The sequence below is a fragment of the Nicotiana tomentosiformis genome, chromosome 8, assembly GCF_000390325.3.
Source record: "Nicotiana tomentosiformis chromosome 8, ASM39032v3, whole genome shotgun sequence".
Lineage (NCBI taxonomy): Eukaryota > Viridiplantae > Streptophyta > Magnoliopsida > Solanales > Solanaceae > Nicotiana > Nicotiana tomentosiformis.
Genome location: NC_090819.1, coordinates 53,719,103 through 53,728,272, shown reverse-complemented (window position 1 = coordinate 53,728,272; position 9,170 = coordinate 53,719,103).

The window sequence follows — 9,170 nt, the reverse complement described above, 5'->3', positions numbered from 1 at the left end:
TAAGAGAACCCCTTATTTAGGTGTATCCACGTCCACCTACTAAGTAGTGATTAGTCATTCTAGCTACTTACACGTGGATTAATGCTCACACAATTAAGAATGATCTCAAATTACTTTAAATACTACTCACTTTTAACACACTTTATACACCTTGATATTATGGTAAAATGGTACCTTGTATGGCACAAGTCCATAAATACGGGGTATTGTAGCTTGGACCGTATTTTATCTCAAAGTGTCAAACTTTGACGCAATTCATTTTCTTCGATTTGCTTACCCTCTCATCTTCCTGAATTTACTCATCACTTGTTTGAAATAACATAATGCTTATAATCTAAAAATAATCTCATTCCCGAACTTACGTCGATTAACTTATGACGAAACTTTAACGTACGAAAATGCAGGATGTAACATCCTTCCCCCCTTTAGAAACATTCGACCTCGAATGTTTACTCTTAGATACTTTGGAAAAATTTTGCCAGAGTCTCCTCCGTTCACTAGACTAAAATCAACCTGTACGGAGCCAGAAAACATACTATACATGCCACGCATGGCCAATGTCTATAAATAGCAAAACTTGGCCTCACACAGCTGTCCATCATAAATTCTGAATGTCAAAAATAAGAGCTTACCTGATGACCTACTGGCCTGAATAGAGCTGTGCTAAGGTATTCCACCTCGATCCATATCTTCAGTTTGAAATAGGTGGGGGTATTTAGATTTCATTTCCTCCTCCGCTTCCCACGTCATCTCTTCCACATTCTTGCTTCTCCATAAAACCTTTACGGAGGCTACCTCCTTATTCGTAGCTTACGAATTTGTCGGTCTAGGATGGTAACTGGAATTTCCTCGCATGATAAGTCCTCCGTAATTTATACATCATCTGTGGGCACCACTCTGGTAGGATCGCCAATGCACTTCCGTAACATAGATACGTGAAAAATCGAATGGACAGACTCCAATTCCGAGGGCAATTCTAACTCATAAGCCACTTGGCCCACTTTCCGAATGATCCTATAAGGCCCAATATACCATGGGCTAAGCTTGCCTTTCTTGCCAAACCTCATCACGCCCTTCATCGGTGATATCTTTAAGAATACCCAGTCATTAACCCCAAACTCTAAGTATAGTCGTTGCACGTCAGAATATGGCTTCTGACAACTTTGGGCTATCAACAGTCGCTCCCAAATAAGCTTTACTTTCTCTACAGCCTACTGAACCAGGTCTGGACCATGTAACCCAGATTCTCCAACATCAAACCACCCTATAGGAGATCTGCACTTACGCCCATACAAAGCCTCGTACGGAGCCATCTAGATACTGGAGTGGTAACTGTTATTATATGCAAACTCGATAAGATGTAAATGTTCATCCCAACTTCTTTTAAAATCCAACACACATGCTCGTAACATATCCTCGAGCGTCTGAATTGTGCGCTCGGCTTGTCCATCGGGTCCTGAAGGTTGTCTTCGAAATATCTTTTTCCCGAACTATGACCTAGTGGTACCCCGACCTCAAATCTATCTTTGAAAAGCATCTAGCCTCCTACAACTGATCAAACAAGTCATTGATCCTTAGAAGTGGATACTTATTCTTAATAGTTACCTTGTTCAGCTGCTTATAATCGATACACATCCTCAGCGAGCCGTCTTTCTTCCGCACAAACAGTACCGGTGCACCCCAAGGTGAGGTACTGGGCCTGATGAAACCTTTCTCCAACAAATCTTTTAACTGCTCCTTCAACTCCTTCAATTCAGCAGGTGCCATTCTATACAGAGGGACATATATTGGTTGAGTTCCTGGAAGCAAATAGATACTAAAATCAATCTCTCGCTCTGTAGGAATACTTGGAAGCTCATCTGGAAACACATATGCATACTCTTTGACTACGGGAATAGGCTGAAGTGTAGGTATCTCAGCATCTGCATCTCTAACTCGCACAATATGATAAGTGCACCCTTTTGCGATCATTTTAGTCACCTTCAGATAGGAAATAAACCTACCTCTGGGTGTCGCTGTATTACCTATCCATTCAAGGACTGGCTCACCCGGAAAATGAAATATGATTGCCTTTGCTCGGCAAACAACTATGGCATAGCAAGCTGCCAACTAGTCCATGCTCATGATAGCATCAAAATCCATCATCTCTAGCTCAACTAGGTCAGCTGAGGTCTGACGACTACAAACTGTCACCGTACAACCTTGGTAAACTCGTCTAGCAATAATCGATTCTCCGACCAGTGTAGATACCACAAAAGGATCACTTACTATTTCAGGCACTATACCAAACTTCCCCGAGACAAATTGGGTAATATACGATAAAGTAGATCCTGGGTCTATCAAGGCATAAGCATCATGAGAGAAAATGGTCAATATACCTATCACAACGTCTGGTGAAGACTCCTAGTCCTGTCGACCCGCTAAATCATAAATACGATTCTGATTACCACCTGAACTGGAACCTCTACCTCTACCAGCCAAAGACTGAGACTCGCGCCCTGAAGGATGCACGGGCATAGATGATCCTATTACTGAACTCGCGAGTTGTGCCATTCCTCCAGAATCTCTATTTGGGCAATCTCGCATTATATGCCCTAGACGCCCACATGTATAACAAGCATAAGAACCTGCTCGGCATTGGCCCAAGTGTCTTCTACCACAGATGTCACACCGCGACGGAAATGACCATGTCTTCGCAGAACCTCGATGTCGCTGCAAACCCAATGCCCGTGAGCTCTTACCTGGTCTTGACTGAGTATAGCGGTCATACCTGTAACCCTTTAACTGAGGTGGCGGAGGCCTAGGTGGCCATCCAAAGTACTGGGGCTTATAACTAGCCTGAGATTGCTCTTGAGACCTGGGAAATCTCTCCTCTTACGTTGCCCTTGCTCAGCCCTCTCTGTACCCTGCTGCCGACGCTACCCCTTTCTATATTCTGGGCGAATGCCTGAATCCGGGAGATATCCATACTATCCTACAATGCAGCGGTGGTATATGCCTCGGTTAACTCTGGGGCCAACCCTGCTATAAACCCGTGAATCATGTCCCGCATAGTAGCAACTATGTATGGTGCATATCTGGCCAATGAGTCAAAACGGAGACTATACTCTCGAACACTCATATTGCCCTGTTTGAGGGCTAGAAACTTATCGACTCGAGCCTATCGGATCTCCCGCGGTAAGTACTGGTCAATGAAGGCATCTCAAAAATTCTCCCAAATAGCTGGAGGTGCATCACGTCCCCTGGACCTCTCCCATCCCTTGTACCAAAGGATGGCTATATCTCGGAGTCGAAAAGCTACTAGCTCAACTGCCTCTTTCTCCATGGCATGCATAACCCGAAAGATCCTGTGAAGCTGATCTATGAAATCCTGTGGGTCCTCCCTCTGATCTGTCCCCATGAACTCTGGGGGACTCAAGCAATAAACTCTCGGACCCTTGAACTCCCAGACCCCTCAATAGATCTTGCACTAGCTGATGCCCTAGCTTGTTGCTGGGTAGCTACCAACTATGTTAACAAATGCACCGCACTCCTCAAGTTTTGATCTGATGGAAGTGGAAGGGGAACTGGATGTGCGGTATCCCTATGAATCTCCTCAGGTGGTGGAGGAGCCGGTAATGGCTGAGTAGGGGTCTCGCCTTAGGCCTCAGACAGGGCCCCATCTACTGGGGGTACCGTGCTGATCCCCTCACCTGATACTGTATCTCTCCTCTAGCTAGACATAGTCCTCCTAGTCACCGTTATTTGTGCATGCAAACACCAACACGTAAGTTTAACTCATATTTCCTATAACTCAGTTCTATAGCACGATTTAGATTTGAAATAAGGGTAACCAACTCCTAAATGCCCTGTAGTTCCCTGCTTATATAATGTGGTGCACAACACATCTATAAATAAGACCCTACTAGACACGGCTTGTAGTCTCCCTAGGACAGAACTGCTCTGATACCAAGTTTGTCATGCCCCGAACCTGGGGGGCGAGACCGGCACCCCGTGCCTCACCTAACCTTGGGTACCAACTTGCGACTAAGCGACTCTGAACATATAATATCATACTCTGGCCAAAGGGCCACATTGCAAGACAATTTGCGAAGCAAAATATGAAACTGAACGGAAACTAACGCTGACTAAACATCAATATAACGCTTGGCCGACAAGGCCGTCACAACCATTACAACTGACAAACCAACAAAATATACATACAAGTCCTACAAGCCCAACATACTGCACTAACTGACAGGATATGTTTGCAAGCCTCTACTGATGGATGTACTGTGATCGGAACAGGGACCCGACCTACCCATAACATATATACAAATATACATAAGATGTACACAAAAGACTAGACCCGGCAACTCCGAAGGACGTAGAGCTTACCGATCAGGCTGAATTCGGGCAACACCTACTGAGGAGGTCTACCCGTCTGTCTGTCTGAACCTGCACGTATGAAATGCAACGCCCCCAGAAAAGGGATGTCAGTACGAAATAATGTAATGAGTATGTAAGGCAATAAAATAATTGAAAGCTGAAACTGAACTGATAATATGATAACTAAAAGTAACTGGGAGTCAAAGATGATCTGGGGATATACTTACCTGCTGATACTGACTCAACTCTCTAAATATAGTAAGTAAAATAAATGCCCGGCTCTATAAGGCTCGGAACGTGTAACTGCTCCGCCGTAGTAGGCTCGCTCATTGGCGCTCGGCCATACTAGGCTCTGTATCTCGGCCATGTTGGGCTCGCTCATAGGCGCTCGACCACAGTAGGCTCGGTATATAGCTTACCATCTGATCAGAGGTTGCCCAATAGGGGCCTGCCCATCGATTATAGCTCAATAGTGATGAAAATATTGTAATACTATATATATATATATAGACCCTCTGCTCTCTTGACTGAATAAAGACAAACCTAAAATGAATATGAAGTCCTGATAAGGGAGAATACTATAATTTATGAGACTAGGATAGTGTATATATATTCGGGAGTATGAACTTCTCTTTATGCTTCGTTATCGAACACATGTAATTACGAGATCATGCCAAAATGAAGGAAGGGCTTAGCCTTAACATACCTTATCACAATCTTTCCAATCACCAAGTTGAACTCACCTCTTCGCACCTTAATCTACAACAACGATAATAATACTATCATTAAGTTACAAAAGTTACAACTATCGCACAACGAACGACAAGCTTATTTTGTATTAAAACGGGCAGCATCTCCCCTATAATCCTTACTTCCTCCAAATTCAAGATAACACCAACAACACAAGAACACAACAATAACAACATATATACATTATTTTCCAGCCTTATATACACCATCAAATACTACAAAATAGCCCAACACACCCCAATCTCTTCATACATAAAACGACCATTGTAGTAGTGTCAAACAACCCGGAAATGATACGACGAACGACCAGCCCACCACCCTACATTTATATGGTGTTTCTCCACCCCCTTCCTCCTCCCAAACCCCACAAAATAGTAGTAAAACACGCAGTCCAATAGCAACACAAAACAGTCTGCTACAAGTGAATAACTCAAACTCACGGCTTCCGATCACCGTCCCGTGAGTTCTTACAAGTATAGAACGAATTACCTTGAATTTACAGCAGAAACAATGGATAAAAGAGAGCAGTAAACTCACCTTATTTGTTGGATAACTCAGCTCCTATCTTGGTTCTTGAAACTCTAGGTTTTACCTCCAATTAGAACTTGAAAGGAAGAGAAAATCAATTAGGGTTTGTGGGAATGTTTTGGGAGGATTTTTGCAGAGCTTATGTCTGGTTATTATGCCCTATTTTCAGTCTAATATATGAAGAAAATATGCCTTTAAAAGGCCTCTTTTAACGACCCAAAATGGCCTATTTTTGGGCTCTCATTTAAGCAAGTAGGTGACACACCTACTTGTCACCTAGCAGCCTGCAATGTCTCGCAAAAATGCCCATATCTCTCTACTCCGATGTCATATTGACAAACAGTTTAACGGATTAGAAAGTAGACTCATAGATCTTTAATTTGATGGGTGGAACACCCCGTAACTCTAAGTATATTGGGAGAAAATCGCAGTTACATTTGACCAAATGTTCAGTAAAACTTATGAACGTAAACCCTAGTCTCACCCCAAAAGTATATGTTATAAAATTCTCAACTTGTTGACGTTCGACGAAACATTGTTTTCTTCAATACCTTTAGCTTCTGAACCTTCCAACCCTCTTTGTACTTGTTGTTCATGATCTTTAATATTTGTAACCTCCGAGGTAATATGATTAACTTACTTTATATACTTTCAAATACTATCTCATTTTTGGTCCTACATTAATTTTCTTACGACGCACTTTTACGTACAAAAATATAGGGTGTAACAATCTGACCGGTAGGAAATGAGCTGATTTCATGAGCCTATCGACTATCACCCATATAGAATTGAACTTATGATGAGAACAAGGTAAACCCGTGACAAAGTCCATGTTTATTGCCTCCTATTTCCACGTCGGGAGCTCTATAGTCTACATTAGCCCTCCGGGCTTCTGGTGCTCTACCTTCACCTACTGGCAACTAAGACATGAGCGACAAAATCAGAAATGTTCTTCTTCATATCGTTCCACCAGTACACATCCTTAATGTCATGGCACATCTTCGTCGACCCAGGATGAATGGAGTACCACGAATAATGTGCCTCTGACATAATCATGTCTCGTAGCCCTGCTACATCTGGAACACACAGACGGCCCCTATATCTGAGAACCCCATCTCCCTTGAGCTCTAACAATAGCTTCTTCAGCTGCAGAACTCGCTCTCTCAACTCGAGCAACTCTGGGTCCTCATACTGCCTCTCCTTTACATCAACTATGAAAGATGATTTTGCAGTATTTTAGAGTACAACTCCACCATCACCAGAGTCTACTAACCGAACCCCCAAACAAGCCAATTGATGAATCTCTCTAGCTAATTGTCTTTTCTCAGCCTCTACATGTGCTACAAAATTAGCTTTCCCTGGATGGTAGAGAATGTTAACATTGTAATCTTTCAATAACTCAAGCCACTTCCTTTGTCGCAAATTCAACTCTTTTTGCTTGAAGATATATTGCAGGCTTTTATGATCTGTGAATACATCAACATGAACACCATATAAATAATGCCGCCATATCTTAAGTGCATGGACAACCGCAGCTAACTCGTGGTCGTGGGTCGGATAATTCCGCTCGTACTTCCTTAATTGCCTTGAAGCATATGCAATTACCTTCCCATGTTGCATCAGGACACATCCTAACCCGACACATGAGGCATCACAATACATGGCATAACTATCTGGACCCTCTGGAAGTCTTAGAACTGGCGCTGAGGTCAACCTATTCTTAAGCTCTTGGAAACTCTGCTCGTAAGCTTCTGTCCACTGAAACTTAGTTGCTTTCTGCGTCAACTTCATCAATGGTGCCGAAAGGGAAGAAAAACCCTCTACGAACCTCTGGTATCCTGCTAAGCCTAGAAAGCTACGAACCTCTGTTGGATTTGTAGGTCTAGGCCAAGATTTCACAACCTCAATCTTCTGAGTGTCTACCTTTATACCTCCATCGGTTACAATATGCCTCAAGAATGCTACAGACTTCAATCAGAACTCACATTTAGAAAACTTAGCATATAATTTTCTATCACGGAGGGTTTAGAGTACCGCTCGTAGGTTGTCCGCATGCTCATCCTTTGAACGTGAATAAACTAGAATATCATCAATAAATACTATCACAAACAGATTTAAAATTGCCGGAATAGGCTATTCATCAAGTCCATGAATACGACAGGTGCATTCGTCAACCCGAAGGACATGACAAGCAACTCAAAGTGGCCATATCGGGTCCTGAAGGTTGTCTTTGGAATATCTTTCTCCTGAACTCTGACCTGGTGGTACCCCGACCTCAAATCTATCTTTGAAAAATATCCAGCTCCTTGTAACTGATCAAACAAATCATCTATCCTCGGAAGTGGATACTTATTCTTAATAGTTACCTTGTTCAACTGCCTATAATCGATACACATCCTCAGCAAGCCGTCTTTCTTCCATACAAACAGTACCGGTGCACCCCAAGGTGAGGTACTGGGCCTGATGAAACCTTTCTCCAGTAAATCTTTTAACTGTTCCTTCAACTCCTTCAATTTGGCAGGTGCCTTTCTATACGGAGGGATGGATATTGGTTGAGCTCCTGGAAGCAAATTGATGCCAAAATCAATCTCTCATTCTGGAGGAATACCTGGAAGTTAATCTGGAAATACATCTGCGTACTCTTTGACTACTGGAATAGACTGAAGTGTAGGTATCTCAGCATCTACATCTCTAACTCGCACAATATGATAAATGCGCCCTTTTACGATCATTTTCCTTGCCTTCAAATAGGAAATAAACCTACCTCTGGGTGTCACTGTATTATCTACCTATTCAAGTACTGTTTCACCATGAAATCTGGCTTTCTTTGCTCGACAATCAACTGTGGCATAGCAAGTTGCCAACCAGTCCATGACCATGATAGCATCAAAATCCAACATCTCTAGCTCACCTAGGTCGACTGAGGTCTGACGACAACAAACTCTCTCCGTACAACCTCGGTAAACCCGTCTAACAATAATTGATTCCTCGACCGGTGTAGATACCGCAAAAGGATCACTTTGTATTTTAGGTACTATACCAAACTTCCCCGCGACAAATGGGGTAATACACGGTAAAGTAGATCCTGGGTCTATCAAGGCATAAGCATCGTGAGAGCAAATGGTCAACATACCTGTCACAATGTCTGGTGAAGACTCCTGGTCCTGTCGACCCGCTAAAGCATAGCTACAATTCTGGTTACCACCTGAACTAGAACCTTTATCTCTGCCTCAAACTCTACCCACTGAAGACTGAGACTCGTGCCCTGAAGGATGCACGAACATAGAAGATCCTGTTGCTGAATTCGCTGGTTGTGCCATAACCCCAGAATCTCTATTTGGGCAATCTCGCATCATATGCCCCGGGCGTCCACATGTATAACAAGCATCGGAACTGGCTCGGCATCAGCCCAAGTGTCCTCTACCATAGATGTCACACTGTGGCGGAAATGACCATGTCTGCCCTGAACCTCGCTGTCACTACAAACCCGACACCCGTGAGCTCTCACCTGGTCCTGACTTAGT